Source organism: Hibiscus syriacus, unplaced genomic scaffold, assembly GCF_006381635.1.
Source record: "Hibiscus syriacus cultivar Baekdansim isolate YM2019G1 unplaced genomic scaffold, ASM638163v2 tig00020520_pilon, whole genome shotgun sequence".
Lineage (NCBI taxonomy): Eukaryota > Viridiplantae > Streptophyta > Magnoliopsida > Malvales > Malvaceae > Hibiscus > Hibiscus syriacus.
This window is the reverse complement of record NW_024062496.1, coordinates 50409-73407: the sequence shown is the minus strand read 5'-3', so window position 1 is coordinate 73407 and position 22999 is coordinate 50409. Positions and strand designations below refer to the sequence as shown.

Below are 22999 nucleotides of genomic sequence, written 5' to 3'. Positions count from 1 at the left end.
TTATTTTAGATCTGTCTATAGGGTAAGATCTAATCACTGAAACTCTTGTTTGGTTGCCTAGAAAATGGAGGGATAATTTTTGTTGAACTTTGTTGCCTTTTGATTCGTTGAATAGTTCTAGATTCTTTAAAGGACGGTTTTTTTACTACTTTTTAGATATTTAAAGTTTCAAATTTTGCATATAAAAAGTATGATGAACAACAAATACTACAAATGTCTCCATTTTCCCTTGAGATTTATCTAATCTCATATTTGTCTAATCTCAATACTGTAATTTTATTTTCTTGAAAAGTTTAGTGTTTGCAACAAATCTTAATTTGGTTTCGGTTTAACTAATTGTGTTGAAATCTTTTATATTTTCAGAGTTCTTTGTTTAATGGATTCTAATTAGTGAGAATAATGATTTCACTTTCAATATGTCTTTATGGTTAACTGATTCGAATGATTCTTGTTTCTGGTTTCGTCAAACTTGTATTACCTGTAATGTTTGAGAAACAATAATCAATGCACATGAAAGTCTTTTGATGCTGCATATAAACTTAATGTTATTCTTGTATTGTCCTTATTCTAGTCTTTGAAAATATTGGATAATTTTGTTGTTAGTTCAGTTAGGTCATTAAAATTCCTTACTTTTCTAGTTATTAGAACTTTTACCAAACTTTACAATATTTTTGCTCTTAAGTTGTTTTCTGGTTTCAAAATGTTGATTTCTCTTCTGGTATACGAGTTCGTCACCAACGATAGTCTAGACAAACTTCTGGTTTCAAATTGTTGTGGGAGTCAATAGAGCTGTTGGGGTCTTGTTTCCTACTTGAATTGATGCTACGAGACTTGTAGTATCGATACTATACCACTTGGTATCGATACTTATTACATAAAATTCAAAAATTTGATCGTTGGAAAATAACGGTATCGATACTGTCAAAAGAGTATCGATACTACTATATAAAGTAGTATCGATACCACTTCATGGTATCGGTACCATTTTAAGGTTCTGTTTTCATGGTATCAGTACTGCCTTAGCAGTACCGGTACTACTTAGTTAAAATTGAGTTTTTGACTCGATTAAAGTTTGAAACCTTTAGTAAAAATTATTTCAAAAAATATTGAGTAAGGAGTAAAAATTGACGTTTTAAGCTTTAAGTAATAAATATATATATATTCGAATAATTGAATCGAATATAATCTTAAAATTTATAAAAATTAATTAACAAATTTATTTGGTATATCAAAATATCAACATGTTTTCAATAATTGTGTTGTTAACGTACACTACTTTATGTTATTTAACATTTAAGAGATTATTTTATTGTACAGTGTTATTTAAAATTTTAATTGTAGTGTGCATGTAATTACATAAACAAATTGTTGGAAAATACGTAAATATGAATATTTTAATTCATGTTAATTTTTTTTTAATTTTTTGCAAAAATAAAATCTGATTTGGATCCGGATATTTGGATATCCGATCCGAAATTTCGAATATCCGAATTTTTAGATATCCAATTTTTCGGATCGGATACGGATCATTATTTTAAGTATCCGAAATTTTTGGATATCCAAAAATTTGGATCGGATAATACCCGATATCCGATAATGCACACCCCTAACTGGTGTACGTAGAATTCAGGTGGATATAAATTTTTAAATTTTTTTATATTAATTGTTTATCTTATTGAATATGTTTATTTTAAAATTTTATTTGTGCTCTCTCGTATAATTTTTATTATTATTAATATATATTTACTTTAAAAATATTTTCAAATCTATCATCGCTTAAATACAATAATTTATAAATATTTAATATTAAAATTAATTAAATTCTACTCATCGTATAATTTTTGTGGGTGTAAAGGGTATGGCGTAGGATATTTGGAGAATGGAGAGCCGAGAGAGTGTGGAGGTAGGGACGGTTCTTATCCCAAGCGAAAGGCTGGTGAAGGAAGAGGATATCACCATACCTGTCCATTTCTCACTCGTCTTTTCCTTGATTTTCTAAATTACCCTTATCCTCACCGATCTCATTTTTTTCTTTCTTGTGTGGTTAATTGTCACGGTATTAGATATTTCCAGTTTAGTTTTTTTTTCATATAATAATATTTTTAATAGGGATGTTCATTTTTCATATATAAAAATTATTAATTTATTGTCATATACTTGGACACATACAATTTGAATGCAAACAATTTCTGTGATTGGATAATCGATGGTTTTGTTTATAAAACCAGAAAATGGTGAAGAAAGAGAGTGGTCTAAGCTGTACGTGTGGTGGTATTAAGAGGGGCTGTTGCATGTATTTTTCATTTCACTTGAGGTCATGGTTTTGACATATTTAACTTTGTCTAATAAACAAGACACCTGTTCCAACCTGTCTCCGTTGTTGGACAGGAACATCGATTTCCTCTTTTAAGTAAATCAGTTGTCAAATTCCAAACCTTTCTTAAAAACATCAATACATTTTATTTATCATTAATTTAATTGATATTTTTTTATTATAATATTTTAAAAAATATTGTCATAATTATTTTTTTACAAAGTAACTAAATATTATTTTAAAACATTTAAAAGAAGAACTATTTATTTTTGAAAATTTGATGATTTGGAATTAATTTGGAAAATAATTTGATTTTGGAGTCGTGATTAACCTTTAAGTTAAGGAGGTTAGAAACCTTAAAAGAAGAAAAATGGTATGTGTTTCACCAAATATTCATTTTTAAAAGTTCGGGAGTCGATTACGTGTGGGGAATGGTGAGCACCCCCACAATGCCCAAATTTTGGCACCTAAACGATTATATGTTGTTTAAATATTGAGAATTACAAACTCAAAAATATATTTAAATTACGATCATGATATTCATTCGAATTTATTAAAATATCAATTTTCGGATTACAAATATCTTTTTGTGTGAACAATCTTCGGAAAAATATTTCCTTTACGGTTATGAGACTTTCCCCATAGATTTCCTCACAAAAGATATTATTTCGCAATATTTAGCAAAGATAAAATAAAATAAAAGTGAAAAAAGTTGAAAATAATCAAAATAAATAAACGTGGAACAAAGATAATTATCGAATACAAAATAAAAATAAACATTTAGGTAAAAAATCATTGAAAAGATACCTTCCCTTATTTCGGGAGATGTCTTCATAATTTCTCTCATAATAAATTTTTTCATTTTTTTTTGTACATTAAAAAACAATGATGATTATAAAAAAGCAAGGTGGAAATTGTAAACGTGGACATGCAGAACAAAGAAATAAAATTTAATACAAAGAATGCTTAATATAACTATATATATATATGTATATGTATATAACTATTAATAACAAAGTTACAAATTTGGACTAAAAGTCGTATATATAAAGATGATAAACAAAATTGCCAATAACAGAATTTAATTATACCTAAAAAATAAAAACTAAATATCAAAACACTGATTTTAGGGGCATAATAATAAACATACATAAAATCATAGCTTATGTATAAACATCATATAACATAAATATTAAAACAGCAATAAATCCTAAAACAACATATAGGATTAAAACGAAAAGAAATGGAACATCCTCTCACCAACATCAATTTTACCAAGACACTACAATGAAGAAAAAGTGACTAGAACGCATTAAAACAAACTTAGGATACCCATAAATAAATCAAAACATAGAAGCTAAATTAAGAATCTATGCATAAATATGCTATTTACATAATAATGGCAATAATAAAATATAAAATAAATAGAGAACTCAAATAAAAAAAACACAAAGTTTCATTCATGGTTAAAATAAAATATTACAAATGTGAAGGAATCTAAACTGAAATTAAACCCTAAAGAAATGAAAAACACAGTGATATTACAAAGCCACAGGGATTAAAGATTCAATTATCCCTTTACATCGAAAAACACGCATGTAAGATTACAGAGCTACGAGGACTAAAGTTAATATTATCCCTTAAACACAACGCTCAATATCTCCTATGCGACGTCGTTTCACTCAAATGATAAATACCCCAAATCCCAAGCCAAATATCGATTCATCTCCCATTTACCTTCATTTCCCTTTTTCTCCTTTCACTAGAGAAGAAACTCTCTCAAAAGCAGCCCCTCTCCCCATCGTTGGAGAAGAATTAACAAATCCCTACAGCCACCGGAGATCAGTGGCAATGAGGAAACAAACCAGTCTAAAGCCCTTCTCCTAACCTTTCCTCTCTTTATCATCTACATTCCTCTAAGAAAAACCTAAAAAATTGAATACCCACCCCGAAATCAAATACAAAAGGGACGAAACATTTCACCTTCCTCTAGTGGATTCCCCAGTCTGATGAACGATGGGTGACAAACGGGGAAAGGCTATTCTCTCTTTCTTTTTTTTTTTTTTTTTCGAATAGTTTACCTACCCGATTGTTCTTGTTCTCTCTGTCCCTTTTTTCCTCCGAATCCTTATCCTATTTTCTCGAACTGGTTCATTTCTTTATCATGATGTCTCTGTCCTCTTATATGGTTGTATGTCTTCTGTGATTTGCTATATGGATTGGATGTTTGTCCTAACCCCGATGCTCAGGGTTTACTGGGGATTTTTCTCCATTTTATTTTTAGTTTTTATTGTTGATATGATGTTTTCACTGATTGATGGATTTTTGGCAGAAATGGATCACTGTTGATGACAACATCGATCGGTGGGATACTCAACGGTGGCTCGGGAATGCTAGGCAGTGACTCACGCGCCAGTTGGAGGAGTTGAAGAACCAAGAGGCGGTGGCGACTTCTTGTTAGAGGATTAGGGTGTAAACCCTAATCTATTTAAGGTTACTGAATTGGGCGCCAGATCGGGTCGGTTCGGGTCATCCGGTTTTGGGTTAGCTGCAACTGGGTATTGGGTAGCTATCTGGGTCTGGGGACTTGGGTTTTGATGTAATCTGGGTTGGATATATGGGCTGTTTTGGGGTAATGGGCTTGAGCTTCAGGCCTACAAAATATAATATGTAAATAATATTAATAAAAATAACAATAATAATAATAATAGTAATAATATATAATTAATATTTTTTCTGAGACCTGAACAAAATCAGGTGTATATAAGTACATTTACGTAACTTTGTAATCTTTCGGAAGACTCTAATCAAATTGTCGTACTCAAATGTTACTTAAAATAAATAAATCATATTTAAGTATTTCAAACACTTAAAATAACCAAAATAATTCAATAATAATTAAAACATAAATCAAACATTTATAAAAATTAAAGTTCTTGTTCCCACGTTCGAAACATAATTTATGTCCAAAGTTCAAAATATTTAAACATATATGAAATATTATCCAAATAAAAGAATAATAAAATAAGAAATACAAAATTCGAATAAAGTGTCTTACTATGAAAATAATTATAACGGAATAATGTCGTAACTCCAAGTATTGATTCTTCTAACCCGAGTATCTAAAAAAATAAACTAAGGGGTGTAAGTTACTAAGCTAGTATGTCTCTAAAGTGCAAACAAACACAAATCGTAGCATAATCCAAAACAAACAATAATAATCATACATCAAATCATCAACGGTAATCACAATTTAAATGATAAGTAAATAACCATACACCCTTTTGTACTCCTGCCACACACTGAAGAGTGGGTTCTCCAGAACTACACTATCTACAATCAAAACGCACAATGTGAGTAGGGTTTGTCATAAAGACAATACCACTGAATCAAAAAAAAGTTATATTCACATCGTCGAGTGAATGCACTCAACTTTCCCTATCAAAATTCTTCCCATATATCTAAATTTTGATCTGATCTGAATGAGAATACAATTACATGATCCCAAAGTTTGAACACATAGCATAATCTAAATCCGATAAATATCACATGTCACATAACATAATATTTTGAATTCCAACTAATACAGTAATATCACATAACCATTAAGCTGGAAACCAACTTCCAAACAAATGCTTAATTGAATTATATTTAAAGCAATAGTACACATAATAGTCATGCTCACAACCAATTCCAAACAATCAATCAATAACACTAAATAAATATAGCACTAGATAGAGACACACCTCGACAAAATAGCTATTAGCTAATGTTGGTCGTACCGTCTATCACAATTAACTCGAGCAGTGGATCGATCCGAATTAGAACCTATGAAATAATTTAATAATTAATAAATTATTCTAAATTTAACTATGAAATTAACGTACTAAAATTTGTCAGTTAACACTCACGATCGACATGAGCTACACAATTCGATTCGAAGTTCATAGATAACGGCGAAAAAGGCAGTAATTTTGATTCCGAGTTAAAGTCTCCTCCAAAAATTACGATGTTCGATTTTCAGATTAAAATAATAATTTAAACGATGATTAAAATAATTTCGGTTCGATCAGAAACTGGCGGCTAGGTTTGGTTCGAATATGGAAGCTGTCGGTATAATAAAACAGAATTGCCGGAGACGAAACTTCACCGGCAGTAGTCCCAAGGGCCGGTGACAACACGGCTGGCCTTGCCATGGCCTTAACTGGCCGGAGACGACGAAGACAAGGCCGAGCTAGAACTGACCAATCACGCCCGGCGACTCACCTAAACAATGGACAGCGACGATTGGAGGGAGAGAGGATGACAACGTCGAGGGAAGAAATGAAAATAGAAAGAAAATATGGGAGAAAGCGGCCACACGGGTTTTTATCAAAATATGGATTGTATTCAAATAAAATGGGAAAATTATAGGTTTAGTCCTCAAAATCTTTAGACTTTATAAAATGTATTTAAACTTTTACATTCCTTATAATTTGGTCACTGATCACAAATTAAGGATTTAAAGATTTTTCACAAATTTTAGGGTTTTAAATTTGGGAAAATTTGGGGTGTTACAATTTTTCTCTTCTTAAAGAAATTTTTGACCTTGAAATTTACCAAAATGGAAATAAAAAGACTTAAGAAAATACCATCAATATCGTCTAGCTCATTCTAATCCTCATACCTTCGAGTAGCATATACCAACCCAGGCTGTCTCGTTGCATACATATTTGAACCTCTATTCTAAATCAGTCTACCTCTACTAATTGAATTGGAACCAGAACCAGTCGGTCTATTATGATCCCTAACTAAGGTCGATGTCTGAACGGAAGCCTGCGACTAACTAGGACCATAAGAACCAGTAGTCGAAAGAGGACACTCCTTGAAACGGTGCTCCCTAGACCCACATCGGAAACATCCACCACTGTTCCTCCAGCACTATCTAGAATGCCTCTTACTACAATAAAAACACAGAGATATCTCATAACCACCAGTCGAACCGCCATCACTAATAGTCAGAGTGGCAGATGTGATTGGTCTCGCTCTAGATAATGCGGTTTATGACCCATCGATAATGACTTGCTTTTTTCAGCATTCTGGCCCGTCCAACTAAAGTATTTAACATTGTGTCATGATATAAGGCAACCATTGAACGAATCGAAAGGCGGAGACCCTTCAGGAACCAATTACACTTCCCCTTCTCGTCTGAAGTCAACCCTGGAGCATACTTGACCAATCTCATAAACTCAATATCATAGTCGGTCATGGACATATCATTCTACTTCAGATTCATAAAATCATCCTGACACTTTTTTAGATACTCAGCCCCCACATAGAGATCTCGGAAAGTTTGACAGAAATGCTCTCGTGTGACCTGTCCGGCCTAAACGATATCCTGCTCAAATTCCCACCAATCTCGAGCTTCACCACCTAGAAACGATACAATAACCCTCAACATACGATCAATCAGGTAATCCATTTCCTCAAACAATCGCTGCAGCTTCTTCAACCAATACTTAGCATCAGTGGGATCAGTCTCGACCTTACCCACAAACAAAGTCATCCAAACAACTTAGAACTCAGTTGAGATGGGTTTCCTAACACCCTCAGCCTAACGGAGATAACGTAGTAATTCACGATTCACTACAGTAGTATCATCACCAATAGTCTCACTGTCCTCGGATTCATGTAAACCGTCACCCTAAGTCTGTGGGCAAATTTTCACCTCCTCTAGCTTGTTGAACTTCAGTTTGATTAGCAACCTTTCATCTCATTCAGTCTCATTAACCTCATTCGGGTTATGGGTCTAACCTGTTGGGAGTGGAGGATTAACTTTAGTAGAAGCGATACGACCTTAACCTTGAGTAGTCGATAACCAAAAATTCTTACGAGGTGTCATAGAGAACTATCTACAAAAGAAAAAAAATCTAATATCAGAGTTGGTACTTGGAGTTTACAAAATTAAAAATTTATAAAAATATTCAATAATAATAATAATAATGGTAACAATAATTCCAAAAATTCTCATTTAAATCGAAAATATTTTATGCATGTCAAAATTTATTTTTCAATTAAAATCTTGTGGTCGAGCTCCATAGTTCGAGGGTTAAATCGAGCTCTGATATCACTAAATGTAACCCCTTAACTCGACCTAAATGAAACAGGTCGGATCCAGAAGGCCCATTAATCAAATTCCCCAAAATCGTGCCCAAACATTACTCAAAATACATTAAAATTAACCCTTGCATTTATAGATTTCAAACACGTCAAACCCGACCTAAATGAAACATGTCAGATTTAGAAGGCCCATTAATCAAATTCTCCAAAATCGTACCCAAACATTACTTAAAATATATTAAAATTAACCCTCACATTTATAGATTTCAAATACTTCAAATATCCGAAATAATTCAATAATAATTAAAACATAAATCAAACATTTATAAAAATCTAGAGTTAAAGTTCCAACGTTCAAAACAGAATTTATGTTCAAAGTCCCAAAATATTTAAACATATTAAATATTATCCAAATAAAAAATAAAAAAATAAGAAAAGAAAATTTGAATAAAATGGCATACTATGAAAATAATGATAACGAAATAATGTCATAACTCAAGTATATGTTCTCCTAGCCCAAATATCTGAAAGAAAGAAACTAAGGGAGTGCAAGATATTAAGTTTAGTGTGTCTCTAAAGTACAAACAAACATAAGTCATAGCATAATCCGAAACAAACAATAATGTTCATACGCCAAATCATCAATGATAATCACAATTTAAATGATAAGAAAATGCTCATGCACCCGCCCATACTCCTGTCACACTCTGAAGAGTGGGTTCCCCAGAACCACATTATCTACAATCAAAACACACCATGTGAGTAGGGTTTGCCATACATGCAGAGGCCATTAAATATGAAAAAAGTGATATTCACCCCATCGAGTGAATGCATTAAACTTCTCCAATAAAAAATTATCCCAACATGATATGCAAATTGCACGCATATTCGATCTGATCTAAATAACACATACTCGAATATCATATATCTGAATTTTGATATGATCCGATGAGAATACAATTATATGATCCTAGAATTTGAACACATAGCATAATCTGAATCCGATAAATATTACATGTCACATAACATAATTTTCTGAATTCCAACTGATACAACAATATCACAAAACCATCATGCTTGAAACCAACTTCCAAACAACATGCTTAACCGAATTATATTTAAAGCAACATTACACATAACAGTCATGCTCACAATCAATCAATCAACATGAAATAGATATAGCACCAGGTAGAGACACACCTCGACAAAATAGCTAATGTCGATCGTAGTTCCTATAACGTAAAATAACTAATGCCGGTCGTAGTGTCAGTTAACACTCACGATCGACACGAGCTACACGATTCGTTCAAAGTTTATGGGGAACGGTGGAGGAGGCAGTAGTTTTGGGTCGGGGTCAAGTCTCTTACAAAATTTACGATGTTCGATTTTTATATTCTCAATTTCTTAATTCATATTAACGTAATAATTTAAACGATGATTAATGTAATTTGAAATTTTATCAGAAACTAGTAGTTAGGTTTTGTTCGAATATAGAAGTTGTCGGTATAGTAAAACGGAACTGCCGGCGACAAAACTTTACCGGCAACAGTCCCAAGGGTCGGCGACCACATGGTCGGCCTTGCCATGACAATTTCTATTATTTTTTTTATTTTGGATAAAAACATGCTAAATTAAAAAAATATTATTTTAATAGAACTCGTCATCTCGACAAGACAAGTTCACAAAAAATAATTAAATATTAACATAATGAATAAAGCACATTAATTTATACTAGGGTGACATGCCACCATTAACACATGCAATACCAAATAATTGATATGTAGCGACAAAACCAACCAATAAACATACTCGTAAATTCTTTCCATGTTGATTCAACAAATTGTAGAAAAGGACAATCAACACCTCGTAGGATCTCATCGCAAAGTTTATGTACATGAATCAAGAATAAAACAAAATGATTAAAAACATGAACAAAATAAATAATCGAAATGAATATAAAATAGAAATAAATACATGATTAGAACTAGAACAACTTATTCGAAACGAGTTGAGGTCTGCAATTATTCCTTGGTGCTCGAGATCATTGGTCGTCTGTCTTCCGGTATACAACAACGAGATGATCAACATAAAGTAGCACAATTATAGATATCATAAACTATTCTTTCCATTCGTCTATCACTAAAAAAAGAGAACTTTTTGAATAGTTTTGAGTTGGTTTGAATTATATTTAACCTATTAGGTTTACACGATATTTATAGGATTTCACATTGTGAACAATTGGAAATTTTTGACCTAATGAAGCATTAATAAGAATCAAGCAATTTACAAAATTATTGTTTTGATTAAAGGAACATTTTAATATTTATCCTTTTAATTCCAAAATAAATTTTGAAAAGATATGCTCTATTCGAGGAAAATATTTCACATATGGGTTAAAATATCTGCAAGCCCACAAAGAACCTGATCGGTTCAAAAATTAACATTAACCTCATCGTGCGCGTTTGCACATGTACAAACCAACAATTGGTTCCACATTTTCCTCAACAACGTTTGGATCAATTTCTCATTCAAAACTCCAAAAATATCGATTTTTGTAACAATCCCCCACATGAATAAAATTGATCATTTTATCAAAATATTTTAACTCGATGTGGTGATAGACTTTATGATTGATAGTTGCATAGGCTAGGTGGGTTTCCTCTTTTGAATCTTTCCTTGTGACAAATATTTATTTTACTGGCTGACCAGTAGACGTGATGTCCTTGAACTATTTTACCATTTGTGTAAACGATGATATACTTCACACAACTATCATCTGACACAAATTTTAGTTCTCATGGGTATGTTCTTAAAGCCATGGACATCACCTGATTCTGCAGTAGTTTGAAAGAACTATACCAATTTGATCATTGTTTATATCACAAGAATGGACTTTGGATAAGAAACCCCCACGGTGACCGCACAAGGTTTTTGCAATTAGGTTGTCCATTTGAACCTAGATCTTGGGATCTCCAGTCAATTAGGTAGGGTTTTCCTTCACATAACAAATTTAGTTTTCCATGGGCTTTGGTATCATTCCTTTAGATGTTTTCTCATCTTGATCTCGATTTTAACTGTAACACCCTTAGCCTATATATGTCTTGTAATACGAGCTAAAGATGTAACATCATCTCAACTGACATTAGCTGAACTTAAATGCTTAAAAATTTTGTTTCATTTAAGAATCTCCCTTTTAACTTTAAAAACGTTTTTCTTAATCATATAAATTTATAAAATATTATTTGATCATTGAAACCAATCCAATTTCAGTCAGTAATTAGTTAGTTCAGTGTTGTTCCATATCCAAATACAACTGCCTAATACTGTTTAATTTTAAACCATTTAAAATATAACAATTATACTATTCACTCATAAATATGAATAATATTAAAATTAGACAAAACTAAAGAAAATAATCCTTAATTACTATTACAAACCCTATTAAAATAAATATGATAAAGAAACCCAACAAATATAATGTACATGCCACCAATAAGTCAAAGTTAGGTTGTCTTACTGATATTGTTGGTAGGTTTGATTTCTAGAAGATGCTCGCAAGCTCCTCTCTTCACACCCTCTACTTTATTCGAACCTACGTATGAAAATCATCATGCGCTAAGTAAAACTTAGTGAGGCATAAGTATTGCTTAAACATAAAATCCATAAAATATAAACAATAAATTAAAAATTTAAATAAAAAATTAAAACTTCAAACCAGACTAGTCATGTCATTTTTTTTAAAATCTGAAAATCATCATCTCATGATTTTATCAAAAATCATTTAAGTCATCATTAAATATCATAAATAACTTTTGTTCTTTTAATTCTAACATATTTCATAACTTTCTTTTCAATTCTATGTTCTTTTCTTTTATATATTGTCATAATTTTCACACGTATTTTTATAGCCCAATGTATATGTAATAGAATATAAGGTACATAAGTTTAAGGTGTGCACTAGGCACAACACTGTGTCGAATCATAATTGAAGCTGCAATTTGATGCACTTCAGTACAATCATAACATGAGCACCACCGGTGCTGAACATTAGTACACGAATGTACCAAAACTGAACTGCTAACTGATAACTGAAAAGTACTCACTAAATGACATGCCAAATGTTCCTACGACTCTCAATGCAACATACAATGGGCTTATATGTATCATTATATAATTATTTATTAATATGTGCCTGATAACTGTAAAACATTTTATATCTGTAAATATATGATAACTGTAATCATCTGATATATGTAAATATCCAATAACGTCGAAATATCTGATAACTGTAAACATTTAGAATTCATCATCATAAATATCATACTTGGGAAGTTCATACCCAAAATCATTCATAAAACTTGATGAAAAATATTATAGAAATATTCCTTACTGAAAATTTATAAATCATACTGGAAAATAAAATGAGGTTGACTTACCTCAAGTCGTTATCGATCAGAGTAATTAAATAAATAAACTAGACTCATTTGAACAATTTACTTATAAATCAAATATAAGCCTCACTAAGCTTTAAAAATTGCTTCCACTACACAATTTATTGAAATTTTATATTCTTGCAGTTTGCACTACCTTCAAAGAAATATTATTTTGTATTAATCTATATATTGAAAAATTATTCCGTTTAAACCAATGAAAACTATAATCGAATACGAATCTAACCATATAAGACACTCTGTCTAGTTCTACTTATACAATTTATAGCAAATTTTAAAGTTGAGTGACAGAAGCTGTTTTGGACAGAATCTGCTGTCTTGTTTTCTGTCCTATCACTGATTAAAAATTCATATTTTTTTGTATACTCCTCGAAATCAGTTTCTATTTATTCTAAACAAAACTAGACTGATAGAAGAATCCAATGGTATAAGATTCATCCTCTAATTATTTTTGTAGAAGTTCTGATGATTTTCTAAACTTACTGTTCAAAACATAATTTTTAGACAGATTTTACCAACTAGTGTCCTTGACTTATTCACTAGTTCTATTAGCTTACTAAATAAACATATATCATTGAATCACACTTCGCATAACACTAGGAGTCACTTCTTAACGTAACTTCGACACTGGCTCATCGCAAGCCAATGTTTGGTCCAAACTTATATACAAATGAAATACACTCACCTTTGCCTCATTATCGAATCTTCTCCATGATAAACTTCTAATTCCACGTCTTTTCCTTCTGTTTTGAGTTACTTGGATCACTAAATTTATAGTAGTCTGACAACATCATATAACATCATAAAATATTCAAACTTTATATTAGCATCGAACTAACATAATTTAAACTTAAATATAAAATTCGATAAAAATAAAATCGATACTTAAATTGATATAAAACTAAATCGTAATTTCATCGTAATTTCAAAGTTCTCAAAATATTCCTTAAATTCCATGAATATTTCATTTCACTATCAACTCTTCAACTTTTACTAATTTCATAATCCAACTTTTAATTATGAATTCTTTTTAGAATTCGTATCAAATTTCCTATTTAATCCATAATGGCCCTTCACCATTATGATCATTTCACATTAATCACATAAAATTTCCAACACCTCAATAAAATATTCAAATCAACACTTAAACATTCAAAAGCTTGCAATTTCATTATAAACTTTCTTAGACTTTTCAAATTCATCCACACAACTTGATAAACTTGAAATTAAATCTTAACTTAAGAATTAAATACAAAAATCAGGATATTAAATAAATTTCCAGCATTGCAATAATTTACTCAAATGATACTTACACATTAGTTAAACTTAAAATCAAGTCCTCATAATATTGAGACTTTTTGAATTCCACTCTCAAATTTTACCAAATTTGAAATTTGGTTCCAATCAACTTTCCAACTTACATTTCCAGCATTTTCAACTATAAAAAATCAACATTAACCCTTCAAATATTACATTATTACAATAATATCCCACAATTCTCAAAACTTGTATATTAACCCTTTTACTAAATCAAGGCTCTAAATTGATATCCAAGTCACATATAACACTTGTAATATCAATTATAGACCCAAGAAAATTTTCCCATTATTTTCCCCTAATTTCTTCATATGGTTGAACACCCAAGAACAAATAAACTTGATTTCCATTCAATTTCAAGCATGAATTCAACTTCCTCATATCAAATTCATGTTATTCAAATCACAATAACATCAAATTACATCAAAATCCAATCACTCTCTAAAACCCTAGCATGGTCGAATATCATATAAACATGTACAATTAATTTTAATCGTCAACATGCCTTAGGATTAATCACTAACATCAAAAACATAAAAATCTTTCATTAAATCTTCAAAATCCATAAACCCTTTATAAACCCTAATCACCAAATCTCAACATCCAAGCATGTTTAGCATGAGTTTCTTACACCAAATGATATAAACTTTGATGTAAACATTTTTCTATTTCACAATTTTTTCCAAAATCTTAGTAAAATAGCTCAAAAATGAAAATAATTTTTTCTTACCTTGAAGGGGGTTCACGACAGCAGCTGATGGAGGAAGAAGAACACTAATTTTTTTTATTAATTTTCTAATACACTTGGCAATTTAACCAATTTAATTAATTTTAAAATCCAGTTCTTGAGAATTTCCATTTCTGTCATTAATGAATCTTAAAATTTACCAAATGCCATTGCCATATTCTCCATTAAAATATATTTTGGTCAAAGATGAATCAACTTGGTTTAACTTTCCACTTTGGCCATGAAATTTATGAAAATTGCATTTTAGTCACTAAAATGCCACTGTTCGACCAAATCTAAAAAATACACTGTTCTGAGCCAAATCTCTTTGATCTAAAATATGAAAGTAATATTTGCAACTATTTTCTAACATCCTTCAAATTTTTATAAAATTCCGGTCCGATCCGGTTATCCGATTTCAATACCAAAACTTTATCGTTTTAGGCCAAACTTTCATTTACGGATAAAATCTATAACTTTTCAAAATTACATTTTTATAAAATCTTGTACTGAAAATCTGATTCCAAAAAAATCCTTGTTTTAGGCCACTCTGTTCATTTACGGATAAAATCTAAAACTATTCAAAATTACATTTTTTTGGTCCTAAACTTTTACAAAGTTTATACTTTAGCCCTGAAACTTTCAAAACTTGTATTTTAGTCACTCATCAGAATTTGGGGTATTACATTAACCCTTCGGTTAGTGGATCCACAACTCTATACATTGATCTAATAAAATCTGTAACACCCCCAACCCGTACCCAACCCGAATACGAATCTGAAGTGTCACATTGCCTTGTCAAAACTTTTACTCTTTGAAAAGTCATGGAAAATTCAAAATTTTACTTGTATTTAAGTGGTGAAACCCTTATAACAAAGTTAATATTGAAAATTCATAACTCAAGATGAAAATAAATACTTGATAATTTACGTAAATGTAAAATAGTATGTTTACAAAAACTGACCAAAGCATTATAATTTAAAAACCTTATGATACATACCAACAAAATTACAAAATGATAAGAAACCTACTCTTCAAATTATTCTGATCCGATCTTCTTAAGGTGTATGATGTTTTTTCTAGTTTTTCTCATCCGATATCTTACAACCTACGTGTGAAAACACTCACACGTTAAGTCGTTGACTTAGTGAGGTAATAATGAGTATAATAAACCATTTTAAAAACATTTGTTTATTCAATCCACATAAAACATTTCATATTGAAAGTAAGACACATTTCATGAAAATGCATATAATGTTACTCATTATTCAATTTATATCACTTTATTGTTTTAGCCCAACGTATATTACTGAGAACTCATGGTATACGAGTACATTGAGGTTGTGCACTAAATGTAGTCACCACTGCTCATATAATTTGCATCGAAGTGACACGTAGAATTTGCACCGAAGTGTCGCATAGCTATGTCCCAAAGGACCGCGTAGAATTTGACCTGAAGAACCACGTAGAAATTTGTCCTGAAGGATCACGTAGAACCCTTGACTCTTGGCATGTTAACTATACCTCTAATTCTCGTACATATATCTTGGGCTTTAACCATATAATTATTTTTCATTTTATTATTCAAAGTGTGTTTTATTCACGTAGAGTACATTCACATAGGGTATTTTCACGTAGAACATTTTTTACTTAGCACATTTTCACATAGAACATTTTCGTATATAACATATTTACATATAAACATTTTCATATACCAATAAAATCAAAACAGTAATTTGAAAGTACACTTTATATAAAGCATCATAAAATAATTCAAAAAGTAAATAAAATAAATAAAGCAGTTTTCGATCGAAAGCCTTCGAGGTTGGCTTATCGCAAGCCGGCCTCATATATAATATAAAACAATAATTTGCACTCACCTTTTCCTCACAAAAGTTCTAAATGAAATCATTTTTCTTTTGTTCAGTCTCGTACTATATCGATTAATTCGGTACACTTACAATCCAAATCTACACATAAATATGTCCAATATCAATATCGCATTTCCATTAACGTATAACCAATTAATGCTTACATAACGAAAAGTCCTAATTTAAATTTTAGACTGAATAGTATCGATACCCCTCCTACAGTACGAAAATATTTCTTCTATGGTACTGATACCCACTTCGGTATCGATACTATTTTGGCATTCTAGAATTCATCCGTATTTACAATATCAATACCTTACCCTTGGTATCGATACCTTTATATCAGTATGGATACTACTTCAATCAGTATCGATACTGTTCATTTGATTCATACCTTTTCCTTCAATTTACCCTTATAATATTAGCATTGTTCTTCTAGTACCGATATCCTAATCCATATTTCACTTATTTCACTTTGAATTTTACCCAAACTTCACTTAAATCTATTATCATTAACACTATTCAAGCCCTTAAACTCAATAAAACTTATCCCACACAACTTATATCCATTAATCCCCTTTAATCATCCAAAATTCTCCATGGAATACTTAAAACTAAAAATCATAACTATCATACAAACATGTTATTAATCATTTCTAATACTTTAAATACCTTAATCAGATCCTTAACAAGGCAAATATACCTTTCAAAACCTCTAAATACTCAAATTTCATCAATTCATTTAAAAACCCATTTTACTAATTTACCAATAATTCCTCAATCCTGTAGCTTCTAATCATCTTTAAGCTTCCTTAAGCTTCTATACCACCCAAGGATTAAAAACCAACTCAAAAATGAAAGAAAAACCAACTTGAAAAGTAACTCACCTAAGCATGAAGGTTCACGGGGAAGAGAAGAAGAAGAAAACCAAACTTCCAGAAATATCTTCCCATTTCTTATCCTCACATGTTAAATATCCTTTAAAAATGACTTTTAAATTCATTTCTTAATAAAAAACCATAATGCCCGTCCACTCTTCCATCTTTTCTAATAAGTCCTAGACACAAATTTCTAAAAATTAGTCATTGAACTTTTTAATTTATCAAATTTAACCACTAAATTTTAAATCCTGACATTTCAGTCACTGACCCGATGTTTGGGGTATTACAATTCTCCCCTTTAAGAAAATTTGTCCTCGAATTTTCACTATACAAAGAGATGAGGAAATTGCTTTCTCATGTCCTCTTTACGCTCCCATGTTGACTCTTGTACTTTGTGATTTCTCCAAAGAACTTTATCTAATGGAATCGTCTTATTCCTTAACTATTTGACTTCATATGCTAAAATTTGTTTAGGTTCTTCCTCAAAGGTCAAGTCATATTGAACTTTTATTTCTTCCGATGCTTTGATGTGCGAATGATCTGATCGATATCTTCTGAGCATTGATACATGTAAAACATTGTGAAGTTTTCCATTTCTGGTGGCAATGCTAAGTGATATGCCACTTGTCCAACTCTTTTTAAGATCTCATATGCTCTAATGAATCTAGGACTGAGTTTTTCTTTGCGTTCAAAAAGGAGAATCTTCTTCCAAGGTGATACTTTGAGAAACACTTTCTCGCCTACTTTGAATTCAATTTATTTTCTCTTCAAATCTGCGTAGGACTTCTGTCGATCAATAACTATGTTAAGATTATTTTGAATAATATTCACTTCGACTTCTTTGATCATATATGGCTTCATTAACTCTCGATCTTTTAATTCAAACCAATTCAATGGTGTTCAACATTTTCTTCCATATAAAGCTTCATAGGGCGCCATGTAGATACTCACTTGATAACTATTATTATAAGCAAATTCTACGAGCGTAAAATATTTCTCCCATAATCCATAGAGTTCAATCACACACACCCTTAATATGTCTTCCAGAACCTAAATTGTCTGCTCCGATTGACCAACGGTCTGTGGGGGAAAAGTCATGCTTAAGTTCAATCGGGTACCCAATGCTCCATGTATAGACTTCCAAAACCTCGAAGTAAACTTTTGATCTCTGTCAAATACTATTGAAATTGGCACTCCATGTAGTCAAAGTATCTCTTTGATGTATAGTTCCGCACACTTATCCATTGCAAAATCAGTTCAAACAGGAACAAAATGTGCGGTCTTAGTTAAACGATCCATAATTACCCAAATGGAGTTCTTTTTGTTTGGTGTCAAAGGTAACCCAGTTACATAATCTATCGTAACTCTTTCCCATTTCCATTGAGAAATAGAGATTGGTTGTAATAATCCTGAAGGTACTTGATGCTCAGCTTTCACTTGTTGGCAGGTTAAACACTTTGTAACAAACTCTGTAATGGCTCTTTTCATGACTGGCCACTAATATATTCCTTTTAAATCTTGGTACATGTTGTTCCCTCCTGGATGCATAGTCAAAGGGATAAGATGTTCTTTAGAAAGAATATATCTCTTCAACTCTTCATCATTTGGAATACAAACTCTATCTATGTAGTATAAGCATCCATTTGATTTCACATTTTTCTACTTGTTCCAATCTGACTAAGCACTTATCATCTCTCATTTGCGATTATTTTATTCGCTCTAACAATAATAGTCTTACTTTAATTCATCCATCAGAGCACTATTGTCTTTTAACACAAGTTAGGCATCTAACATATGTAAAGCTGCAAAAATCTTTTGAGTAAGTACTTTAGCTACTACGTTAGCTTTACCGATGTAATAATCTATGATTGCATCATAGTCTTTAAGTAGCTCGATCCATCTCCTTTGCCTCAAGTTTAGCTCCTTTTGAGCCATCAAATATTTCAAACTTTTGTGATCCGTGTAAACGTAACAACGCTCACCATATAAATAGTGGCGCCAAATTTTCAGTGCAAACACTATCGCTGCTAACTCAAGATTGTGCGTTAGATAATTCTTTTCATGTGACTTAAGTTTCCTCGAACCATAGGCTACTACTTTTCCATCTTGCATTAAAACACGTCTCATACCATTATGAGAAGCTTCACTATAAATTGTATAGTTCTTGCCCGATTCTGGTTTTACTAGCACTGAAGCTTCCATTAGTACCTTCTTTAAGGATTCAAAATTATCTTGGAATTTATCCGTCCAATTGAATGGAACATATTTCCTTAATATCTTTTTCAAATGGGAGGAAATCATCGAAAATTTGTTTACAAAACTTTGATAATATCCAGCCAATCCCAAGAACCTTCGTACTTCAGAAACATTTCTTGGAATTTCCCAATCCATTATAGCCTTAATCTTCTGAGGATCCACTCAAATCCCCTCTGTAAATACCACATGTTCAAGGAATGTAACTTCATGTAGCCAAAATTAACACTTAGACAATTTAGCATAAAGCTTCTTGTCTCGAAATATTGAAGAATCACTCAAAGATGGGCGTCATGCTCCTTATTTATCTTAGAATACACCAAGATGTCATAAATGAATACAACCATGAACTGAAAGAGGTACGTTTGAAATACTCTATTCATGAGTTCTATAAACGATGTCGGTGTATTAGTTAACCCAAACGACATTACTATGAATTCGTAATGGTTATATCGAGTCCCAAAAGATGTTTTGAAATATCCTTTTCTTGAATCTTCAACTGATGATAGCCAGAGTATAAATCAATCTTGGAGAAAACCGAAGCTCCCTTGAGTTGATCAAATAAATCATCGATTCTTGGGAGAGGATACTTGTTCTATATGGTCACCTTATTGAGCTGTCGATAATCTATACAGAGGCGCATCGAACCATATTTCTTTTTTACAAATAGCACTGAACACCCCAAGATGACACACTAGGTCTGATGAATCCCTTATCCAAAAGCTCTTGCAACGGAGCTTTTAACTCAGTCAGTTCCTTAGGGGCCATTTGATAAGGAGCCATCGAAATTGGTATTGTTCCTGACATAACCTCCCTATCTGGAGGTAATCCTGATAATTCATATGGAAATACGTCTAAAATTCTCGGACTGTCGGAATATCCTCCAGTCTTCTCTCCTTGACTCAAGTATCGATCACATTAGCGATGAAAGTTGGACATCCTTGTAACATTAGCTTCTTGGTCGACATTACGGATATCACATTAGTTAATGGATTAAATCTTTCACTAACCATAATTACTTCTGATCCATAAGAACTTATCAAAGATACTCGCTTCAATTGACAATAGATATTGGCATGGTAACGATACAACCAGTCCATTCCAGATTAAATTCAAACTCGTCAAAGGGTAATTCCATCATATTAGTAGGGAATTCAATTCCCTGAATTCTTATGGGACACCCTCGACAGGACTGATTCACCCGAGCACTATGCCCTAATGGGTTAGTCATGATCACATCATTATTTATAGCTTCTAATTAAATTTTCAATTCTTACACCAATTTACTACTAATATAAGAATAAGTTGATATCGGGTCAATTAAAACCAAAACAGGTTTATCAATTAACTGGAAAGTACCTGCAATGATATCTGAATCATCACGATCTTCATTAGTTTTAAAGTTGTAAACCCGAGCAGTCGAGTATATTTCAGGTTGATTGGCCGATTGAATTGATTCCTTCATCTACCTCGTTCTTTACATCTATGAGGTACAGTAATAGATCTCTCATATTGTGCAGGCTCTTCGACCATCAATGAGCAATCCCAGATAAAAAGTCATATGTCCCTAAATCTAAACATACTCCAAAAACCTTTCGACATATGCCACTATGATGATTGTCAAAATGCTAACATTGACTTGGCCTTCCAGCTCCTGATTCAGTAGATTGAGTCTACTTAACTTTCATCATATTTGATCCTCTACTTAAGGATGCAGCTGTTTCAGATCTAGATTGAGGTTGAAAACCCGAACCTTGACTTTTCTTCGATTATGATGCACCTGATGAGGCACCCGCTCTCTTGTTCTATTGAGTCTTCTGCTCCCTTTATTTTTCATTCTGAGCTCGCTATAAGGCTTTAGCTCGATTCACCACCTCTTGAAAGGTAGAAAGATTCAGTGCTAACAATAGCTCATTCAATCTAGGGCGCAAACCCTCTACAAACCAATCATATGATTATTTTTCTGTTGGGACCAATTCATCTACAAATCTGCTTAACTTATTAAACTCACACTCGTACTCATACACAGTGTGATTTCCTTGCTTTAAATTCATGAATTCTTGTTTCATTTGGCGGATGAACTGATCACCGATATACTTGTTCTTGAACTTTTCAGAAAGAACGACAATGTCACCTGGTCCCTAGTAGCTATCATCGTCACGTTAGTACACCATATCCGTGTTTATCCTCGTAGTAGTGAGACTACTCCATCCAGCTTCTCTATTTCATAACAATGGAGACCATCCAACATAATTTTAACATCGTTTAACCAAAGATCCGCAGCAACGAGACCTTCCTCAACTTCTTCTCTAAATTTCGGTGCTCCTAGAATCTTAAGCTCCTTTTCCACATTCATCCTAGGAGTTGAGGGAGCAAACAGTTGGAAACGCGTCAAAATCGCGTCCAACGTCCATAAGAAGATCCCCTGATCTTGTACAGGCACTCCTTGATGCGCCTGCTCTTTATCTTGCCTAATTGGGGAATGTGAATTACTACTTCCCTCATGTCCATCTCCCGCTTCACTTCGGAAGCCCTCGTAGTCCGACATCTATTAAGATACAATCACTAATTCTATATGCAAGGACAACATACAATTTACCCTATCAGATCAGAAATTTTGAAACTTTCATTGGCATGTACACTTTTAAAATCACAATATGCTTCATTTTAAACTTAAAATCAGTTAAATCATAGCTCTGATACCAATAAATGTAACATCCCTAACCCGTACCCAACCCGATACAAATTTGAGGTGTCACATTACATTTTCAAAACTTTTACTCTTTGAAAAAGTCATGAAAAATTCAAATTTTTACTTGTATTTAAGTGGTAACCCTTGTAACAAAGTTAATATTGAAAATTCATAACTCACAATGAAAATAAAAACTTGATAATTTACATAAATGTAAAATAGTATGTTTATAAAAACTTATCAGAGCATTATAATTTAAAAACCTTATGATACATGCCAACAAAATTACAAAATGATAAGAAACCTACTGTTTATATTATTCTGAGTTGATCTTCTTCAGGTGTATGTTGTCCTTTCCTAGCTTTACTCCTCTGATCCCTTAGAACCTACATAT

The 22999-nt window shown here is 31.9% G+C and overlaps 1 pseudogene; it reads right to left on the bottom strand.

Moving 5' to 3' along the window:
• The window catches only part of LOC120209851, a 34294-nt pseudogene extending 12622 nt beyond the window's left edge, over positions 1–21672 (bottom strand).
• Positions 21673–22999: the final 1327 nt, after the last annotated feature.